This window comes from Papio anubis, chromosome 4, assembly GCF_008728515.1.
Source record: "Papio anubis isolate 15944 chromosome 4, Panubis1.0, whole genome shotgun sequence".
In the NCBI taxonomy this organism is placed as follows: domain Eukaryota; kingdom Metazoa; phylum Chordata; class Mammalia; order Primates; family Cercopithecidae; genus Papio; species Papio anubis.
Window position 1 is genome coordinate 5,543,074 of NC_044979.1, and position 23,158 is coordinate 5,566,231.

Sequence of the window (23,158 nt, forward strand, 5' to 3'; positions counted from 1 at the left end):
GAGATAGGCATATCATACATTGACAACAGAACCTGGTGCCCACCTCTGAGTGTAGGATAAAAGTTTAGTACTGAGTGTTAGTTTAGTACTCTCATTGTATTCTTGTAGGCAATGTAGTCATTCAATATTCAACATAGTCTTAGAATATTGAATATTCAAGATAGCCTTAGAAATGTTAGAATATCATACCCCATGCACTGACAGATCTCCCTAGATTTGTGGAACAGTAAAATAACTTAGTGGTCATTCAGTCTGTGGGTGTATCCTTTGTTGAACATTTGATTCATTCAATTTTTTTAAATTTAAAAATAATTGATTAGTTCCTGTTAGTCAATGTTCTTGCAAAAATACTCAACTTCCTCAAAGGAGGAGAAATAATGAAAATAAAATGATATGGAAGGTGCATCGCTCTGGAGCTAATGCCATTTGGGAGCCGTTTCCACATCTCAGCCTGAATATGTGGGTGGAAGGAACAGTTGCCCAAACCTAGAGACAGCCAGAGAGAGGGCGGCCTGAGAGGAGTTATGAAGTGTCTCTCCTGCCTCTGCTCCTCCCAGCCTCTGATCTCCCACCAGGACCTCATGGTGGTGGAACCCCTGCGGAAAGGGAAGACAAGAGAACCTGCTGATGCAGTACGTACAGGTCTGGCTCCAGGCACCCAAACCAGGGTAGAGAAGACTGAAGGCTGGATCAGGAGAGACATTTGGAAAGCATCCAGCACAGTCTCCAAGATTTTAAGAGGGGAATATTGATGGAGCTATATGAAGGACAGATACACAGATAGTACATGACTCCCCTTGAGAAATGGCAAGATGTGGTTGTATTAAAACTGGATTTCTTCATGTAAGCATCAGTGATAACCGAGTAGCAATTGCCCTCTTTCAACAATGAGTGAAGTCTCCACTCACTCTGCGTCTTTCCCTTCCCACTTCATTCAGATTTCCTCTGTATGGGTTTGGGTTCCAGCTCATTCTCTTACTTATAAAAGGAATTCATTATCAACCAGAGGTTGCATAGGAGATAGTTTGCCCAAGCTCCCTAGTTAGTGCTGGATGCAGGTTGAGAACCTAGGAGCATTAGCCATGATAGGTTATCTTACGCTATGGTTGCAAACCATTGCTGAAATATCTGTGGTTTATTATGACAAAGATTTGTATTTTAATTTACTCAAAATCTCCTGTGGGTCACGCAGTGACTCAGAGACATAGTCTGTCTCCACTTTGCTGCTCTGTCATCTCAACGTGTGGCTTCCAGGTTAGCACAGCTGGAGAACAGAAGGCCAGAGGGCCACTCCGGGGATTTTACTCCACCGTGGAGGGGATTTTCAGCTCTAGTCAGGGTCCCCTGGCTGGAATTACTCACGTGGCTCTATCCAACTGCAGGAAAGTTGGGAATTGTAATTTCCGTGTGCCCAAGAAGGAAACAAGGAGCTTTTGGTGAGTGTGAGCAATCGCTCGCACAATAAGAATCTTTCATTTTGATCTGGGCTTTTTTCAGCTTGATAATGCCACTTTTTGTTCTACCTTAGCTGGTGTGTTCACTGTCGTATTTGCAATACAGACCTTCAGAGCTGTTCGCACAAGAGATAGCAAGAGGAATGCGTGCTGGGGGCGCTCCGTGAAGACCGCACAGAGGAAAAGTGACTTGATTTTGTTTTGAGGCTTGCAGAGGATTTAAAAATGTAAGAAGAATGGTTTAAGTTATTTGAAACTGTCCACATCGACTCAGTAAAAGTAAGCTGGAAGAATTCTCACAGTCTGTCTTGGTAAACCAGGCAAGTCAGTCTTACTCCTAGTAAAACCGTTACGCAGAGAAAAATCAGGTTGGATCTTCGAATGCTTGACTGTGGATCTTGGACTTCACCTCACGGTTAACAGGCAGGAACTGGTTCAACAGCCAGTAATTCTTAGCAGGAGGAAGGAGTGTGTCATTTGGATTCTATAGAACCAATTTCACTCTCCGTTTGTACTTGCAGATTCAGCTTCAACACAATTTTCTTATGTTCTGAAAGTTCAAGCACAAGCACTTGGGAGATAGTTGGCTGTGTGTTTCTGCCTTGGGTTTTCTAAGACTAACCACCCAGCGAATTCTGCAATACCCTATTAAATGATGCTCCTAGCCATGGAGGACCGGGGAAAGCCAAAGGCAGAACTGTCTCTATGAGTGATGATATAGCTGCAGACCCTGATGGGGCGCAGAGCATTATTAATAGAACAGGGCATAAGGATGCATGCTGTCAGAGCTACCCGTTCTATTTCTGTGTGACACGGGGGACTTGTAGCCACTGCATTGATTTGCAATGGTGAACTGTCATTTCCAATAACAACTGTCCATGATACTATTTACACTAATATTGAAAATTCACTGAATATAATATTTTTAAAGGATGTCATCTTTTAAAAAATGTGTGTGGATTTTAAAGACAAGTAGATGAATAGAACACCAATGATCATTGTTAAATTATCCTATATTTTCCTGGGATTGCAATAAAATTAATGCTCCCTAGAAATTGTGACTGGTTGAATTAAAGCATAGAAGCTGAATGCAAACACCACACAATTTTTACTTTTCCACTTTGGCATTGTTTTTTTGTTGTTGGTGGTGTTGTTTTGTTTGTTTTTTTTGTCTTTTGAGATTGAGTTTCACTCTTGCTGTCCAGGCTGGAGTGCAGTGGCACAATCTCGGGTCACTGCAACCTCTGCCTCCTGGGTGCAAGCAATTCTCCTGCCTCAGCCTCCTGAGTAGCTGGGGTTACAGGTATGCACCACCACGCCCGGCTATTTTTTTTTTTTTTTTTTTTTTTTTTGTATTTTTAGTAAAGATGGACTTTCTCCATGTTGGTGAGGCTGGTCTTGAACTCCCGACCTCAGGTGATCCATCCCCCTTGGCCTCCCAAACTGCTGGGATTACAGGCGTGAGCCACCATATCTGGCAACTTTGGCATTGTTAATAACCTAATGGGGTTGTCATTAAGTTTTAAAACAGCAAGTAATTTTGTTTATTTCCACTCCAGTTAATCTCCTTCTACTCCTGAGAAAAACAAACAAACAGTGACCTCAATACCCATTGTTTTTTCCTACACAACTTTCCCTCTCTCTTCTCCAGGTGAAGTTTGTGCAAGTGTGAGTTAAGAGATTTGATGAAATTATTCACCCAGGTGTAAATGTCAGTATGTTATTAATAGTTTCTCTAAGAACATGCACATCTTCACCTGGGCTTGCTGCTGCCCCACGTAGTAAGGATGCAACAGTTTGTAGTTCTCTAGAGAACTTTGCCACTCGTTTTGCAGGGAGAGGGCTTTTAGTGTCTTAGCCATAGTGCCATGTAAACAATTGACATGAGAGTTTTTCTTGAATTTTTATACAAAGAAAAGGGAGAGGAAGAGAACATTGCTGGCCTTGAAAATCTGAAAAGCAGACATAAAACAGGAAAGGAAAGAAAGCAGATTATTTAGTTTACCATCTTCATAATTTAAGGTTAATGTAGTTTGGATATGCCCCCACCAAATCTTATGTTGAATTGTAATCCCTACTCTTGGAGGTGGGGCCTGGTGGGGGTGTTTGCATCATGGGAGCGGATCCCTCATGGAGGGCGTGGGCCATCCCCTTGGTGATGCGTGAGCTCTGAGTTCACAAGAGATCTGGTCATGTAGAAGCGTGTGGCACCTGCCTCCCACTCTTTTGCTCTTGCTTTTGCCATGTGAAGTGCCTGCTCCCACTTCACCTTCCTCCATGAGTAAAAGCCCCCTGAGGCCTCCCCAGAAACAGAACGTCATGCTTGTACAGCCTTCAGACCTGTGAGCCAATTTTCTTCATGAACTCCACCATCTCAGGATCTGGGGCAAAGGTACTCCAACAATAGAAGACGCTGTTGGTAATACCTGCTCTATTCCAGCCAAACTATAATGGAACCTGCCCCTGCCAGGGTTTCAGCAGGGCCAAGCTGGAAGCTGATTTCCACCCTAGCTCCTGTCCCAGGGAAGCAGGCCATGGGCTCCAGTTTCTCTGTTGTGTCATCAGGATGCAGAGTAAGCCCACTTCCATGAGGCATCGTTGAGACAGAATGAGGCAACTCAAGGTAGAGTGGTCCACGTTCTGCTCTCCCTTCCCTCCCGTCCTGGCCCTGGGCCCAGAGGAGACCGAACATATACACAGCCCCAGTACTACATCTCAACACAGAAGCTGGCTATTAAAAAAAAAAAAGAGTAGGCCGTGTGCGGTGGCTCATGCCTGTAATCGCAGCACTTTGGGAGGCCGAGGTGGGCGGATCATGAGATCAGAAGATCAAGACCATCCAGGCCAACATGTTGAAACCCCGTCTCTACTAAAAATATAAAAATGAGCCAGGCGTAGTGGCGCACGCTTGCAATCCCAGCTACTTGGGAGGCTGTGGCAGGAGAATCACTTGAACCCAGGAGGCGGAGGTTGCAGTGAGCCGAGATCGTGCCACTGCACTCCAGCCTGGAGACAGAGCTAGACACGGTCTCAAAAAAAAGAGTAAATAGGATTCACAATCTTATAATATCAAAATGTCCAGAATATGATTAAAAAAATAAAAAAATCACTTATCATAGCAAGAATCAGAAAAATCACAAATGAATGAACAGTCAGTTGAGACTCCAACATAAAGATGACTCAGGTGTTAGAATTATCTGAAAGGAATTTTAGAAAAATTGTCATGAAAATGCTTCAATAAGCAATTATGGATTCTCTTGAAACAAATGAAAAAAATAGAAAATTTCAGCAAAAAGTAGCCTAGAATTAAAAATGAAAATCATAGGAATACCTCAAATAAAAGGCTCTTCATGGGCTCAATATGTCATCTTGATGAAATGGAGGTGACAGAGGATGGAATCCATGACCTCGAGGATAGCTCAGTGGAATTTAGTCCATCTGAAAAATAGAGAAAACGGTTATAGGGCAGCAGAGTCTCATGGGTCAATAACAAAAGAGCTCACATTTGTATACTTGGAGTACAAGGTAAAACAGAAAAACGTTTAAAGCAGCCAAGGAGAAATGAAACGTTGCTTACAGGAGAACACCAATTCAAATGGTAGCGGATTTCTCATCTCAAACCACGGAGACCAGAAATGAATGAAGTGCTTTTTCAAGTGCTGAAAGAAAAGAATAGTCACCTGCAAATTCTATACCCACAGAAATTATCCTTCAAGAATGAAAGGGAAATAAAGACGTTTGCTAGACAAAAGAAAACAAGAGAAATTAGTTGCGTGACAAACCTATCCTTACAGAATGGCTGATGGAAGCATTTTATTTTATTTATTATTATTATTATTACTATTATTATTATTGAGATGGAATCTCATTCTGTTGCCCAGGCTGGAGTGCAGTGGCACTATCTCGGCTCACTGCAACCTCTGCCTCCTGGGTTCAAGCGATTCTCCTGTCTCAGCCTCCCGAGTAGCTGGGATTACAGGCGCCTGACACCATGCCTGGCTAATTCTCTGTGTTTTTAGTGCAGACGCGATTTCACCATGTTGGCCAGGCTCGTCTCGAACTCCTGACCTCAGGTGATCCACCCGCCTCGGCCTCCCATAGTGCTGGGATTACAGGTGTGAGCCACTGCACCCAGCCGCACCTCATGAGTTTTTAAAAGCGATATTTGACGTTTGAAGCTAAAGTTATTATACCATCTGATGGGATGCTCAATGTATGTAGAAGAAGTACCTAAGACAAGGATATTTAAAAGATGGGAAGTGTAAAGACACCTAAAGGAAGGGTGATCCTCCACTTTACTCCACGTCGTAAGGCCTCACTTCCGGGGACTGTGATGGGTTAGGGTACATGGTGGATCCATTGGCACCGCAGTCGCAGTGCGCTGCATGCCGCGTGTACAATGGGGCCAGGGAGCTGCAGGGCTGCCCTGGAACGGATGAGGAGTGGCCGGAGCCTCACAGAGGAAACGGGGTAGATTATGTCGGGCTGTTGGTGACATTGAGGCCATTGTAAAGTAATTGGATGTTTTTCTAAATGTAGATATTTAGTTATTAAAATGAATGAACAAGAAGTGACACCATCTGAATTGAATTTTTAAAATATCACCTTAGCTACTGTGTTGAGATTTCAGTGTAAGGGTTAAGGGCAGGTGCATTACGACGAATTAGGAGGTTCTTTCAGGAATCCAGGCAAGGCCATTGCCAGTGGAGGGGAGAAACCAGTGGGTTCTGGGGGATGGCATTTTCAATACGGAGCCAAAGGAAATCTTGGTGGGGGCAGAGAGGGGCCTTTAGGATGGCTCCCGGGAGTTTGACTTCAGTGACCACTAAATGAGGTGAAGAAGACTGCGGGAGAACAGGTGGGGTGGAGGATCAGAAGTCTGGCTAGGGTTGAGATGCCGATTAAGCATCCAAGCAGCTGGATATGTAAATCTAGATTTCAAGGGAGAGCTACAGACTTGGGGATAAAAAATTGGACGTAGTTACTATGTGGAGAGTGCTTAAAAGGATGAGATTGGATGCGGTCACCCAGGAAGCAGGTGTCAACTTTACTCATGGAACCATAAAAATGTAAATCTGGACGGAATATCTATAACATCAGCAAACAAGAGTGAGGGGCCTCTCTATTCTTTGCTGGTGTACCTCAATTCTCCCTATAGCACCTGGCATATAGTAGGCACTTGATAATATTTACTGAATGAACAGTAATATGTGTGGCCTACCATGACCAGATCAGCATCAGATCCAGGGCAACAGGGGAAATCTTCTCATTTCTAATTCAACGGTCGTTTATTGTCCCTAACTCTCCTGCCAAATTTAATTCTCATTATCTTACTCGTGATCAACACTAAAGCAGTTTCCATTTCATTTCTGATTCCTTTATTGGTTGTTATTTTTCATAAGTTATTCTTAAACTTATGATGCCTTTAAAACTAAAATTAACTGCGTTTTTCTCCTATTTTAGGAAAAAATGAAGACGGGCTAATTTTGTGATAAATCAAATTTCAAAGAGAATAAGTTTTTTAAATTTAATAAAAATGCTTTTTACCCATTTTATAGAATTATAACAATATTCAACCCTTTTAAAACCTGGTTGCTATAGATTTTCTCTACATCACAAGGAATTCAATGCTATATTAGATATTAAAAGCCTAAAAACATAAAGATTGATGATAGTTTGTGTTATACAAGTTTTATAATAATAAGGAAAATAGGTATAGGGAATGTATTGATAATAGAATGTACATTTTCTTAAATATAGGCTAAATTAGATTTAGGATTGTATTAATTCCAAATGAATCATTTTATTAGCACTAGCTTAGAGGAAAAATTTCTTCCATACACAGAGAATTACTGTGTATACTCAATATTACTAAGATATAAGGGCCATTAGGTTTTTGTTTATTATCCTTTTTCTGACTTTTCTCCATATAAGTGAGAAACAATTATCACTTGAATCAACAATATATATTAATTTTTAAAAACAGAAATAAATATAAAACAAGATTATAATTTTCATTACCATAGGCTCTAAGAAACCTAACCCTGTGTTTTCCATAGAAACCACGGTCCAGTGTTTGCTCTGTTCCCAGCAACTTCATAGAACACAGCTACCACGAATAATGAGAATCGATACCACCTCTTTTTAAGCACTTTAACTTCGACATTTCAATTTGGCTTAAAATTTTAATCCTTCTGTGTGTGTTTGTATATGTGTCTGTGTGTGTGTGTGTGTGTGTGTGTGTGTGCGCGCGCGTGTGTGTGTGTTTGCAATGAAAGAAAACACGTACACTAATTCTCCAAAATTCCTGTGGATGATTTAATCAACATATATTTCTGAAGTTCTTACTTTCATCAGCATTTTCTTAAGCTCTTTGGAGAACAAAGACATATAAAGTATTCATTACCCTGGCTCCAAAATGTGCAATTTAATGCAGCATACATTATAAACAAAATTATAAGGAATATCATATTGTACCTAATAAGGGCTGCAGGAGCTTACTGACCTGTCGCTGCTCTAAAGACTAAAGTGGTCAAATGAAGGGGTCACTTGGAGGATGCAGTGGCTGAAAATGGTAAGCATTAGGGCAGGTCAGAGAAAGGGCCGTTTATTTCGGGAAGAATACATGATACTAGGCATGCCACATACATTACGGAAAGTAAACAAAGAGTAGATTTATACTACATGAAATACTTTAGAGTAATATAATGCAATTTACAGCTAATGGGAAAAGACTGCTAAGTTATTGCTGTTTCATAACTATTTTATTGTGATTTAAAAGCTTTGCATAAAACAATATCCAGTATCTTCAGAACTAATATTTGTGTTTTTTTGTAATTTATGAGGAAGAGATTTATTACAACGATGAGGAGCACAAGTTCTAATTCCAGAACAATTATATAGCCCTCAAAGTCAATATATGATGCATGAAATGGCGTATGTCCCTGGTTTTGGACTAGGAAAAAGTTTGCAAGCTTTAAAGTAACCACTTCAAGTGGAATGACAAAGTTCCTGGCAAGGTTTAGGATATCGTTTTTGATGGCGGCCAGTTTTCTTTTTTTTAATACTTTAAGTTCTAGGGTAATGTGCACAATGTGCAGGTTTGTTACATGTGTATACATGTGTCATGTTGGTGTGCTGCACCCATCAACTCGTCATTTACATTAGGTATGTCTCCTAATGCTGTCCCTTCCCCCTCCCCCCACTCCACGACAGGCCCCAGTGTGTGATGTTCCCCACCCTGTGTCCAAGTGTTCTCATTGTTCAATTCCCACCTATGAGTGAGAACACGCAGTGTTTGGTTTTCTGTCTTTGCAATAGTTTGCTCAGAATGATGGTTTCCAGCTGCATCCATGTCCCTACAAAGGACATGAACTGATCCTTTTTTTATGTCTGCATAGTATTCCATGGTGTATATGTGCCACATTTTCTTAATCCAGTCTATCATTGATGGACATTTGGGTTGGTTCCAAGCTATTGTGAATAGTGCCACAATAAACATACGTGTGCATGTGTCTTTATAGCAGCATGATTTATAACCCTTTGGGTGTATACTAAGTAATGGGATGGCTGGGTCAAATGGTATTTCTAGTTCCAGATCCTTTGAGGAATCGCCACACTGTCTTCCACAATGGTTGAACTAGTTTACAGTCCCACCAATAGTGTAAAAGTGTTCCTATTTCTCCACATCCTCTCCAGCACCTGTTGTTTCCTGACTTTTTAATGATCACCATTCTAACTGGTGTGAGATGGTATCTCATTGTGGTTTTGATTTGCATTTCTCTGATGGCTAGTGATGATGAGCATTTTTTCATGCGTCTGTTGGCTGCATAAATGTCTTCTTTTGAGAAGTGTCTGTTCGTATCCTTCGCCTACTTTTTGATGGGGTTGTTTGATTTTTTCTTGTAAATTTGTTTAAGTTTTTTGTAGATTCTGGATATTAGCCATTTGTCAGATGGGTAGATTGCAAAAATTTTCTCCCATTCTGTAGGTTACCTGCAGAACTAAAATTTGATTTGAGGTACCTTTCTATTAAAACTTCTCTGACCATCTAACTGTATTAACAATAACATACTGGGAATAGCATATGTCCTCGAATTAAATTGCTTTTCAATAGCATTAAGGTAAAACAATGCCTGTGTGTTTATTGCTTTTATTAATATGACATATTGTGTGATATCTGGGCCCAGCAGCTGTCTCAACTGTGGTTGATGTTTATATAAGAGCAAATTTTAAAAAGATGGAAACTCTGCAGATTCTGCAGCAGTGAGCCCTTCTTGACTCTTTTCTGCAGGTTGTGGATGAGAGAGCTGTCCCATGGCTGGGCTGTTTTTACGTATACTGGCTGCTTGCAGGATATCACACTGCTGAATCATGTGTACTTGAAGACCAGCAGAGGATGGTGGGTGTGCCACTGCCCATGCTGTGTAAAGACGGTGGCAGAGTGGGCCCGATAGCACCCTTGGAGTCTACACAGGAAGATAAAGTCATGAATGGGTAATGTCCTCTGACTGGTTCTGAAATACAGGGGCTGCCATTTTGCAGGGACAGAGCAAATTATGATACACCTCTTTATCCTCTAAAATTTAATTTCAAGTTGCCTAAGTCTGCATAACTTTCCAGTCCCAAGTGCAAATGGCCCTCAAGTCTCCTGATGTCCACTGAAGCTGTTTGGGGTTTTTGTTTTTATCCAGTTTTAATATTTTTCTGATCCCTGCAGAGCTCTAGCATCGTGGCTTCTTTAACTCAATTAATACCTTTAATCTGGTTGTAGTAAAGTCTTGCTATAACCTGAGATCCCTTTTCTCTCCCTGGTGACGTTGCATCATGCATTCTTGTTTTTTTTGTGGATTGATTTTATCCTTTAGCTCTCAGAGGATGTTCTTATTTCCAAGTAGCTAGAAATTACCAAATACCAATCATAATATCCAGAAGTACAAATTAATAACTTGGGATAGTAATAAATAGTACAATTTGTACTTATAGTTTATGCTATTTTTCTAAATTACATGTTGATCCTCTTTAGTGGCAAGCTGCCCATCGGTATTGGCTATTAATAATAATTGAAACGATATGCCATGCAATCCCCTCTAACTCTGCAGATGTAATGAAGCATACAGCTGCCAGATGGAAGTTACAGTATAATGTACCCTGACTTGCTGTTGCAGGGTTGCTAAGTATAGTTTTTCTTTCCCAGCATTTTCACTAGTATCTTTGTTTATAGACTCAGTAAGTAGGGTACCTACTTAAGTTTGAAAACTTAAGAATTAATTTCAACACATCTTTGACTATTCCCTAATGTTCTCCTCTCCAATGTGCCACAGCGAAGCCAAGGGTAACCAGTGTTTTGTGATGAAGAGCTGTCCTTTCCTGTACCCACCAGCAAACTTGAGGATACATGTTGAGTGTTGAATACTAGAGAGAGAGAAAAATGATCTACCCCTCTTTAGAGATACCCCAAATTGATGAGAGTAATGTGCTTGGGCATGGCTTGGAGAACCAGTGGGGAGTTTGGGATGATAGCTTTTGTCCATTTCAACATTGGAACCCTGATCCTATGTTATAATAAGAAACATAGACACATGGCAATAAATTTCAGAATCAAGTATAAAGTGCTTATCATGTTTGTAGTTCTTTGAGATATAAAAAAGCCTCCCAATTGTCCCATAGAACTGATGTTTATTGTTTCCTTTAAATAAACATAAAAATTGACCTTCCCAGTCTTAAAACTTAAATATGTTACATTTGTATTATCTGAGTTCCTTTCTCAGAAAATAAAGGATCAGGTCTCCCAGACAGTATCAAAGAGCGAAACTTACCAGATCATGGCATCCGGACAATGAGACACCAGATTCATCACCTGTGGTGGTTGTCTAAACCACTACCTGCTTCCTGTTGACCAGCTCCTCTTCTTTAACCCTCCCTTATTCCTGCTTTCCCACACTTGGTTACATTTCTTCCTTGCTATATACACCCATCATTTCAGTTGCTCAGGTGGGTGGATTTAAGACTGATCTGCCGTCTCCTCACCTACAGCACCCAATTAAAGTTTTCTTCCATGGCAGTACTCATTATATCAATGACTGGCTTTCTGTGCAGCAAGCAACATGACCTAGACCCAGCCCCTGGCATTCGGGCAACAAAACCGATTTCCAGAGGACATAGGCTTACTCTGCTACATTTCCTGTCTTCCTCAAATATGGCATCAAGTTTGAAAGTGGTCCTACAACTTTGATGAGTTGACTTTTATGACATTTAAATAAATATGCATTAAACCAAATTGCCCCCAGGATTCTCCACAAAAATCTCATGATTATAGAGCCTATGGTGTCTGAGTTCACTTCATTATTTTCCAGGAAAATTTTGAACTAGGAAAAAGAAATTAAAATGCTCCAAAAGTCATAGCTTAAGAACATGTCCTAATTCTCTGTAGACTGTGTGTTTAATGGAAGAAAATGCTCCTTGTTGGGGTGAAGATGCTTCCAAGGGCAACTGGAAATCTGCCAAAAGTTTTGTAGGGGATTTCTTTTTTTTTTTTTTCTTTTGAGTTTTTCTCTGGTCTTATGAAGCAGGATAAATGGATCAACTTGTTAACAGACTAGGCAGATGCACAGCATATCTGAACTACATCATTTCTTTAGACTTAGCAGGGTTTTGACTTGAATGCTAGTAGGCTCCCATATGTCTTCCTGAAATCTAGACCTTAGGTGCCTTCTGTGGGGACTGCTGTGTATACCTGGACTCGATACACTTACCTAGTCAGCTGAATATAGACTCTCAGTCTTGGGTCACCTACCCACTCCCAGAGTAGAGAGTCGAGATCATTGCAAGGGAGCAGGTTGCCCAGGGAGCCCAGTGCCCCTTGAAAAATGAACAGTGAAGAGATGGCTCTACATATGCAGTTTGGTAACTAGCAAGAGAAACCATTTGCCATGTCATGTCTTTGGAATGATCATTTGCCAACTGTGAGAGAGAAGGATTTTCACCTTATAGTATAATTTACCCCAAGACACAGCTCCATCCTTTCTTACCAAGGGTGCGTATGTGTGCATGAGCGTGTATATCTGCAGTTTACTTGTTGGTTAAGAAATATTGCAGGTTCTCTAAAGCTTGTATATTTTGGGCTATTACAAATTCTATTTGACTGGGAAAAGGATATTTTTAGGAACTCACTCAAAAATGGACACATGCTTTGAAATAGAAATTTAAGTGGTTTCTCCAAGTAACAACCATCATGTGTTCCTTGTTTCCCACCTCTAGAGAAAGGCACAACAGGGAAACAATGTAGAGAAACATGAGAGTCAACTAGTTATGGCTAAGTGGTGTTAAGACCCTACAGAAGCTGCATCCATGTGGCTGCAAAGGACATGATTTCATTTTTTCATGACAGTCTAGTATTCTACGGAGTATATGTACCACATTTTCTTTACCCAGTCCTCCATGGATGGACATCTAGGTTGAGTCCATGTCTTTACTATTGTGAATAGTGCTGCAATGAACACACAGGTACATGTGTCCTCCTGGTAGAACAATTTATATTACTTTGGGTATACACCCAGTAATGGAATTGCTGGGCCGAATGGCAGTTCTGTTTTAAGTTCTTTGAGAAATCTCCAAACTGCTTTCCACAGCAGCTGAACTAACTTGCATTCCCATCAACAGTGTATAAGCATTCCCTTTCTCTGCAACCTCGCCAATATCTGTTGTTTTTTGACTTTCTAGTAATAGCCATTCTAACTGACGTGAGAACTGATGTGAGATGTGAATACAGGAACAGAAAACCAAATACCGTGTATTGTCACTTATAAATGGGTGTGAAACACTGAGTACACGTTGACACAAAGATGGGACCAATAGACACAGAAGCCTACTTGAGGGGGAGTAAGGTGGGAGTAGGGTGAAGGTCCAAAAACTACCTGTTGTCTACTATGCTCACTACCTGCGTGACAAAATCATTTGTACACCAAACCCTAGTGACACATAATTTACACATGAACAAACCTGTGCATGTACCCTCAAACCTAAAATGAAAGTTGTAAAAAAAATAAAGACATGTGATGTGGGAGCAGAAAGCAAAAACAAAATAAGTTGGCTTCGCTGACATGTAGAGAACATTCCACCCCAAAACAGCAGAATACACATGCTTCTCAAGTAAATATGATTGATTTAATAAGAATAATTATATACTAAGGTATTAAAAACCTTAATAAACTCAAATCATACAGGGTATATTCTTGAATTGCAATGAAATTAGCCACAAATAAATAACAAAAATGATATGATTGTCCCTGAATATTTGGAAATTAAAGTAATTCTAAATGTGGGGAAAACTGGGAATACTCAGAAAAATTAAAACATATTTTGTACGAAAACAAAATGAAGATGTAACATATCAAAATTATGAGGTAGCTAAAGCAGGACTTTGAGGAAAAATTATAGCATTAAAAAAAGACCCTGCAGAAGGATAATGAGAGACTGAGGGCTGTTGAGTCTTTAATGCGTAAGACTGGAAGCCTGAGGGCCTCTGTACTATTTTACAAGGAGGCTCATATCTCCTATGGTGGAAGAGAATGGCATAGCTCAGACAAGTAGAAAGACCTAATTTTTAGAGCTGCAGAGCTCCAGGGACATATGAATCATGGCTGAGGTCACTGCTCAGGTGAGAAAAGGACTGAGACCAGAGATCATAGTACAAGGACGTATGTCTGGACAGACATGTCACCTTTCCTGCCAGGCCAATACCAAGAAGGAAATGCTAATATAATCCAGCTGGGAACATGCTGGCCCTGATCAGGGAGGAAGGACTCTATACATCCAAAGAGTGGAATGAATTAGCTGGTATGTATGAGCAGGAACCAGAGGAGCACTCCTAGGATGAGATTTTGAGAACTTTAGATCAAGGCCAGAATGTAAGACTGGATAAACAAAAATATATAACGACTTCAGAGCACTTTCTCAGTGCAAAGGGTTAATACCCTAACGATGACTATAGGAAATGGTGTAAACATGCTCCTGGAGTGGCCCTTAGAAACTTGAAAAAAGCCATGCCTAATACTCAGCAGAGGGGACATGCCCCAATTGCCCTGTCAGAAGTCAGAGGATACCCTGAAGGAAGCAGAGACTGTAGATGTGTATGTTATGTCAGACCAAAAGACCCAAGAGAAGGTCATAGGGCATGAGAAGGAGCAGAAGTCTCACTCTTCCAAGACCATAAAGCATGTGCTGGGAGAGGGGCCCCATCATCAGTAACAAGTTTGGTGGTGGCTCTCCTGGTGGTTGGAGAGGCAGTCAAAGGAGTCCACTCAACAACGTCATGAGGATGTTGGAGCTCTGTGCTAGGAGAAGCCAGGTTCTGGGGCTTCACCACTAGATGCCAGGAGGCTTCAATGACCAGAAAGGTTAGAGGTTCGACCAAGGGGGCGTGACCCACAGGGACTTGAGGAGATGGTTAATAGAGTGTCTGTAGCGGGTGAATGAATAGGCAGCCAGGAAGAAAGCTGCTTAACATCTATAACTAGGAAAATAAATTAGAACGGAGTATCAAAAAGTCAAGCACAGTCACTCTGTTAACAAGTCCAAGTTCCTGCTCAGTTGCCAGACCTCAGCCAAATTTTCAAATTCAGAATCCACTGGCATTATTCCTGGGAAGAAAGACCCTACCATAACATGGCATATGCTATGAAAATCCCCTCAGTCTTCCTCAAAGGGACCTGTAGCCATTTACTTAGGCTTCTCTATACTGAGGAAAAAAGAATAACAAGCCATTGCAAAGACTACTGAATAAAGGGCCTGAACTGACACTGACTGACCCGAATAAAAATCCAAAGATCCATCACAGCCTAGCTGTGAGGCACAGAGGGCTATGAGAGTTAGGCCAAATTGGAAATCTTGGCTAAAGTCCACCTTGCAGTGGTCTGCTAGGTCCATGAATCTACTCACAGGTCATTTCTACAAGTACATAATTGGAACTGACATCGTTAGTAATTGTAGTAACCCCTTTGTTGGGTTTCTACAATGTGCGATAAAAACTGTCATCATGGAGAAAGGCCAAGTGGAAACCTCTGAAATTCCCTCTCACCCCTCTGCCAAAATAGTAAATAGAAAACAATATGGTATCCCGGGAGAGACAGAAAAGACTTGTGCCACCACTGAAGATCCAGTACAATAATACAGGAAGGGTGATCCCTGTTATGTCTCCATTTAACTCATCAGTTTGGCTCCTGCAAAAACTGGACAGATCCTGGAAAAAGACCATTGATGAGCACAGATGAACAAATAATAGCTGTGTTTGCAGACAGATATGGTATAGCTGCTGGAGCAGATAAATATGGCCTCATGCCTATTGCAAGCAACCATGGATTTGATAAATGTGTTTTCCCATTCTAATTAGCAAAGATGATTAGAAATAATTCATATTCACTTGGAAGGGACAAAAATATTCACTTACATTTTGCCTCAGGGTCATATATAATGATCTAAGCAGCTAGAATACTCTTGCCCATGGCTTGCTTGCTCATTTCTGCCAAAAATTTTATAAAATATTTGCTTCTCAAAGGTGCCCCCTCCTGTCACCATAGCAAAGGTCGTGAGTTCCCCCATGACCCTCCTGCCTTGTCCCTGCTGGATTCTTCACCAGGGCACTTACACCTTAAAATACTGCATAGAATTAGTATGTTCACTTTGCTCACAGTTCGTCTTCCTCTCCTGGCATGTAAGCTCCACAAAATAGGGACTTTTTGACCTTTTGTTCAGTGCTGCAATATCTAGGTCAAAAGTTTGCAAACTACGGGCCATGGGCCAAATACGCTCAAGTGCCTGTTTTTGCAAATAAAGTTGTATTGGAATGCAATCACCCATTGTGTATGTATTGTCTATAACCGTTTTTGTATTGCCGTCAGTTGCAACGGAGACTGCCTTGTGGCCTGCAAAACTGAAAATATTTATTATCTGGCCCTGTACAGAAAAAACTTTGCCAATCTTTGGTATGGGAAAGTATCTGGCATGTAGTATGTGCTTCGTAATATTCTTTCATTCATTCAGCAGGGTGTCTAGCACAAAATTATCACGCCAAAATGGTCAATTTTATGTTGGTTTGATTACAAGTGAGTGTGGCCAGATCAGAGAATCAAATCCCTAGAAGTACATAGAGTAAAATGTTCATCCAAATGAATTGAAGTAATTGGAGTGGATAGTTTCTTCACCTTCATACCCTTTTTTGTTTGTTTTGTAGAGGGAAAGGGAAGTGATTAGCAAAAGGGAAGTTTCACTTCCTAATCCTTTTGTTGCTCACTTAATTGTTGTGCTTGTTTCAATTAATTGTTCAATTGTTGTGCTTGATATTAAGTTTCAATTAATATCCATCAAAATAATTCTCCCTACTTTGTAAATGGCGTTCTTTTGTTACCATGCAAAAGGCGAATTCACCTAGGACAGGGGTTCAGGCCTCCAGCCGCCCCCTAAGCTTTGGGGTGTGCGTGAGCATCTTCTGGCAATCTGGAAGGGATGCTGTTTGGAAGTTGTGCTTACCATCATTACCCCGACATTGATTTTTAAATTGTCCATTAGTGTATTCATAAGGGAGCATATGCTTTTTTGGCTAGAAGCAAAACTGGTAACTTTATTAACAGAACCCTGACTTTTCCTTTCTTCTTCCACCTTTAAAGCTTGATCTTTCATGAGATATGGACTTCCTTGCAGTCTGACAAACTTTATAGACATTTCTCAAAATAAAGTTTGTAAATGCTAAAGGAAGAAGAAAAAGCCATGAGATGACAAAGGCAATCAATTATATTGAAATTGTAGGACTAGAAATTGAAGTTTTTAAGCAAAACTTTAAAAGCAACCAATATTTGATATAATCAGTTATGTGATTCTTTATTTAATGTGGTGGATATAATAACAATTATAATTTCGAAGTCGTGCTGAGAGTAAACATTTCAAGATATTTGCAGCTACTGTGAATGTGATGTTAAAATATTGAAAGTAATAATTTCTGCTGGTGATACAGTCACAGGTATTGCTAATGCAACTGTGGCTGCTGCCTGAATGCATAATTGAAGTAGAAGCTAAATTTCAGTTAGCGGGAAGGAAAGACACGTGTAATTTTTCCCCTGTATTATTTCTAACCCTTTTTCTACTTTAAGCATTAAATTTACTTGTGCACTCTCTAGCCTGTTTCTTCCTCGGGAAGTATACTTCACCTTTTGCCAATTTAAGGTTCTGACAAATTTGAGTCCATACATTTTTATTACTCCAAAAGAGGTAGCTTTTAAACTGTACCTTTATCAGGAGTTCGAGACCAGCCTGGCCAACATGGTGAAACCCCATCTCTACTAAAAATACAAAAAATTAGCAGGGCATGGTGGCACGTGCCTGTAATCCTAGTTACTTGGGAGGCTGAGGCAGAAGAATTGCTTGAACCCAGGAGGCAGAGGTTGCGGTGAACGGAGATCACACCATTGCACTCCAGCCTGGGCAACAGAGCAAGACTCCACCTCAAAAATAAATAAATAAACTGTGCCTTTGGATTCCCAGTGAGATCTGATTTTCCTTCCAAAGAAATTGCTGGCAGTAGCCCCTAATATCATATACTGAAGTACTAGCTCCTGAAATCTTAGCACAGGTGTACTAGGAATTCTACTTATGTTTATAATTAGTCTGGATATACATTAATCAATTTGGCACAGCTAGTGCACAGTCTGAAAGTCGATGAGATAGATGTAGAATTGCAAAATTTTCAATTTATCTATTAGGCAGCAGGAGGCTACAGTTGGCCCTATGCAAAATAATTCATGTAGCATTATGGGAATTTGTCTTTTGCACTGCCTGGCTACCTTGCTTTTATGTGCGTTTATTACTAAGAAGCTGTACTCATGGAGGATTGTATTATTACTGTTGATAAAATAATAATGATATTTTGCAGTCACCATGCATCTTTCTTTGTTCCCTGACTTTGTTTGCACAGGAAAATTAAAGAAACAAATTGCCATCTAGTACTTTTCCACCTCTGCAGTAGAAAACCAGCAGGAGAGCACAAGCTCAGAATTATCAGTGAGCAGATGCTAACAGGTTATGAAACTATGCAAATCACAGTGCACTTGAATAAATGAACTGAAGCTGCTGCCCTGTCAACTTAGACATAGCTGGTGGAACTCAGGAATGGATGTTAGGGAAAATTTTGAAAACAGAAAGAAATGTCTGTAACATTTTTTTTCTCTACACTAAGCCTTTTCTGGGAGGGAAGAAGTACTGATAAATTTACAAACTCTGTTTTGCATACCCCGTGACATTGTCCTCCCCTTACACTCTTGCTGCAAGATACTCACTTTTCCTTTCTCCCATGAAATGAGATTTTAGGCACATAAACTTATGCTGGTCCAGGAGATGTGAGACAAGGTGGGGCTAAGAGTTTGCCAACTGATGTCAGTCCTTAAAGTCAAAACAAAGAAAAAATACTGATAGCAATTTTATATCATGTAAAATAGATGTCCCCTAGGGTTCCATCTTCATCTAACATTTTATGAGTCTAATATAATCTTACCAAATAATAACAAATGGAAAACTGGAGAGCAATGATTATTTGATTAGAGTAGTAGAAAAACACTGAAAATTACTATGTACCAGGATTTCAGATAGGCATTGTGAAATAAGAATAAAAAAGATATCTTGCCCCCAAGGGCTTGAAAGTAAAATAAGAGAGACAAACAATAATCTGTTTATTAAAAAACTGTGGGATGAATGCTTTGAGAGAGATAAGTACAGCTTGCTAAAGCAGCAAAGAATTTTAAAGAAGGCTTCCTAGGAGGTGTGGTGCTTGAAGTGAGATGAGATATAACGGACTAGAAGTCTCTGTCTAAATGAAGAGAGGTATGGAGGCTTCCTATTTAGAGAAAACAGTAGGAAGTCAAGAGAGATGAGCACATTAAAGAAATGATGATAATTTAATACAGCCACAGGAGTCCAAAAATTATACAGGTGAACATATGTCCCTCATATGTTCACCTGTACAATTTAAAGCAAAAAACATATATAGTCCGGTGGCTATCTGGGGCCAAGATGTTCTGTGAGTAATAAATACTGTTCTCTTATCCAGAGACCTCATATTTCCTGTAAGAATCCATCTGTCTGTCTATCTAATCATCATTTCTGTCAATCTTTCTATTTTATCTATACTTCTTTCTATCCATGATGCTATTAAGAGAGTTGTTGGCCTGGAAGATAGATCTGGAGAAAGTACCCTGTTGCTGCATAGAGAACTACCAAGTTTAAGACAGGTAAAGAAACAGAGAGAATAAAGTAAGAAGTCTCAAATTAATCCCTTTGAAGTGTCAGAAAGAGACAACACAGGACATGGAAAAGAGAAACTATTTGAAGAGATTATGAAAGGGAATTGTCTATGATTGTTCAAAAACCAATCTTCAGATTCAGAAATCCCAGTAAATCGTATGCAGGAGAAATAAAAAGAAATCTACATCTAGAAATATGAGAGTGAAAATGGAGAACAGTGTGGACCAACAGTCTCTGCCTTTCAGAAGAAAAAAGACAGAATATCTGCAAAGAAATGATGATTAGCTTAAGAGCTACTTTCTCAACAACATAACCAGCAAATAGAAAGGGAAGATTTCATAACTGATTATTAGCCCACAAAACCATTTTTCTGGAATGAAGACAAAATAAAAAACATTTGAAAACAACAACAAAACCCTGAGGGAATGCAAATCAACAGACTGCCTCTTCCATTGAGAAAGTCTTGCTGTGAAAAACATGTCCCCGGCAATAAAGCGTTCTTAATGAGGTAGCTAATTTGCATTTGGATCAATCTGCGTATCAGATTAGGAGAGTAAGTAACAATTTACAGACCGGTGCTAATATACGGACCACACATTGAATATCAGGGTTCAAAAAGATGTGCTTCAGAAATAAAACAGTGACAGAGTTGAGATGTGAAATAATAGTAGGGAAAGAAAATGGCCCACAGAGAAATAAAAAAAAACCAGTAAGTGTATTTTAAAAAAATGTAACCTTGGACGTTAGAAACAAAAATACAATGGTCAGGATAGTTAGGAATGAGGGATCCGAGTTAAAGCATTATAATGTGTCTAAGGTGTAAACATATTGGTCATCCTTTATATTTTTTAAAGCTCTACATGTTAAAATTCTTACAGATAGGGAAAGATATAGAAAGAGTAACAGCCAAACTAGTAGAGGGGAAAATGGAATTAAAAGAATGTAAACAAGAGAAACAAACCTTAATTATTCCAAAATAGGAAGGAAAAAAAAAAAACAGGAGGGAAATGGAAAAAAATCAGGAAAGGGCACAAATACAAAGAAAAATTAGTATGGAAGAAATGAATTCAATCGTATCAGTGATCAGAATGCTGGCCAAAATTCTTCAGTTAAAAGACATAAATCACAAGAACACAGAAAACTTGAAAGTCAAAGGATGGGAAAACGTCATGGTATATGTTGCACACTACATATAAACAAAATTTTTTGGCAATTATACCTCAATAAAGTTGGAGAAATTTATGAAACATTTAAAAAGATATCAGACAAATACTGATTTGTTTTTACTTAGGCAATGCTATTAACATAGTAATATATATGACTGGAGAAGCTGTAAACTACACTACCACCAGATAAAATACAAGAGGGAAAGCATTTTAAAAATAAAAAAATAATAATTATAGGTTAGTAGATTGCTTCCCTAAGAAGAAATAGCAATTTTAAAGGTATCCACCTAACTCTGTAATTCAAAATATAGAACACATAAATATATACAGATACAATGTTTCACAAGGGATCAATGGCAAATCCACCGTTAGACGGAGACCTGAATGGTTGGTGAAGGATAGATGAAAGGAGGAGCCAAACGTGCAGGTGCAGCAGCCATGTACGTTTACCACAATGCATAAAACATCTCGGGAGAGATGAAATATGGGGAAGATAACAGCAGTCAAGAAAAAAGAAGCAACTGGGATTTCCAGTCTAAGAAAAGAAGAATAGAGAACTTGAGGTGCAGACACAATAGCCTCTTTCCTGTCATTTTAGGGTTTCTTCTCTGAGAATAGCGGTCCCATGTCTAGGCACAGCAGGCCTTGGGAAGGTAGCCCCTATGTCTCCAGAGTTTCTGACCTATACTGTTGTACTCCTTATCTGACTTTTAAAAGCAACATTCCCAGTTAATTTCAGTTACCCCTAGGGATGGTTGTGTATCAAGACATTCTCAGATATCCAGGCTGGCATGAATGAGCGCACTTGCTGAGGAGAAGCACACGGAGGGTGTGCAACTTTCAGCCTCAGAAGAGAAGAAAAGAGCAGGAGAAAACTCACGCGTGCACCGCTCTCAACATCAGGGAGCCATGCATAGCCACTGGGGTGTACCTTATATGCGATAAGCTGCTTATAGATGTGTTTTCCCCATTGGATTCTGTCTTAAAGGAGTCAAGTATTTTTCCAGTCTTTGACTGCTTGAGGTATATTACACTCCTGGATCAGAAAACTGAAGTCAAGAGTCAGCTCCATCTCCTATGTGGCTGCCCCACATTCTCCCCTGGCCATGAACTGTGCTTATTCCTGCCTCCATGACTCACTCACGGAGGCCCCAGTGCCTCAAATCCTCACATTTGGTTCTACCTTTTCAAATGTTACGTGATTTTCAAAGCCAATGTTAAATTCCACCCCTTCCATGCAGCCCTCCAGCTCAGATTTCTCCCTTTTCTGAATCTGGATGCCATTTACACGCAGGTACCACGTTATGGTCTCCCTCCTTGGTTTCCTAAGCTTGAGCCTTGGGTACAAGTTGCAGGGCAGGGCTCATGCTTATTACTTTGCTTGTATCACACACAGGGAAAATGCTGTTCAAATGATCCACCGTTGGACTGATGGAGACAACTATGTGAATTATATCACATGTCTGGGATTCTTTTAGCTTCAAAATGCAATGATTTTATGACAAAGGCTCTAAATTTCAAAAAGGTAAATTTTGAAATTAATTTTGAAATAATGTAATTCTAGCTATTTCTTAAACTCTAATATACCTGCTAAAATATATGGTGATATGGTCTTTGTGAAAATGGATAGTCTATGCATTTCTACCAGGTCACAGCCATTACAAACTTCTTGAGAATAGACTTTTTGTTTTGTTTCGTTTTGTTTTGTTGAGACAGGGTCTCACTCTGTTGCCCAGGATGGAGTGCAGAGGCACCATCAGGACTCACTGCAGCCTTTACCTCCCTGGGCTCAGGTGATCTTCCCATGTCAGCCTCCCCAGGTAACTGAGACTACAGGTGCACGCCACCACACCCAGCTAATTTTTGTATTTTTGGTAGCAATGGGGTTTTGACATTTTGCCCAGGCTGGTCTTGAACTCCTGGGCTCAAATGAGCCTGCCCACCTCAGTGTCCCAAAGTGCTGGGATTATAGGCATGAGCCACCATGCCTGGCCAAGTGTAGATTTGTCCCCATTCTTCCAAGCTTCTTATTTAGTTTTGTAATTCATCATCACAATCAACTTTGAAGTCCCTTCTGTCAAGTGATCCAGGCTTATTGAAATGAATACAGAATTGGAAAGAGTGGGGAAACTGTTTCTCTTCTCATAAAAAGAGTCATATTTGTCTTTTTCTCACAAGAAATACCTTGAGGTAGCTGCATGAGAAATGTGGACATTTTGCCATAAAGCACCAAAAGATAATACAGAACAAAAC

At 40.0% G+C, this 23,158-nt stretch overlaps 1 long non-coding RNA gene across 1 annotated transcript in view; it reads left to right on the forward strand.

Annotated features, from left to right (window-relative positions):
* The window catches only part of LOC103883358, a 41,371-nt gene extending 18,710 nt beyond the window's left edge, over positions 1 to 22,661 (forward strand). Inside the window, exons 3-4 of the long non-coding RNA XR_004183078.1 lie at positions 9,748 to 9,950; positions 22,302 to 22,661. This is a non-coding gene — a long non-coding RNA (uncharacterized LOC103883358). The remainder of the gene's footprint in view (positions 1 to 9,747; positions 9,951 to 22,301) is intronic.
* The last annotated feature ends 497 nt before the right edge of the window (positions 22,662 to 23,158 follow it).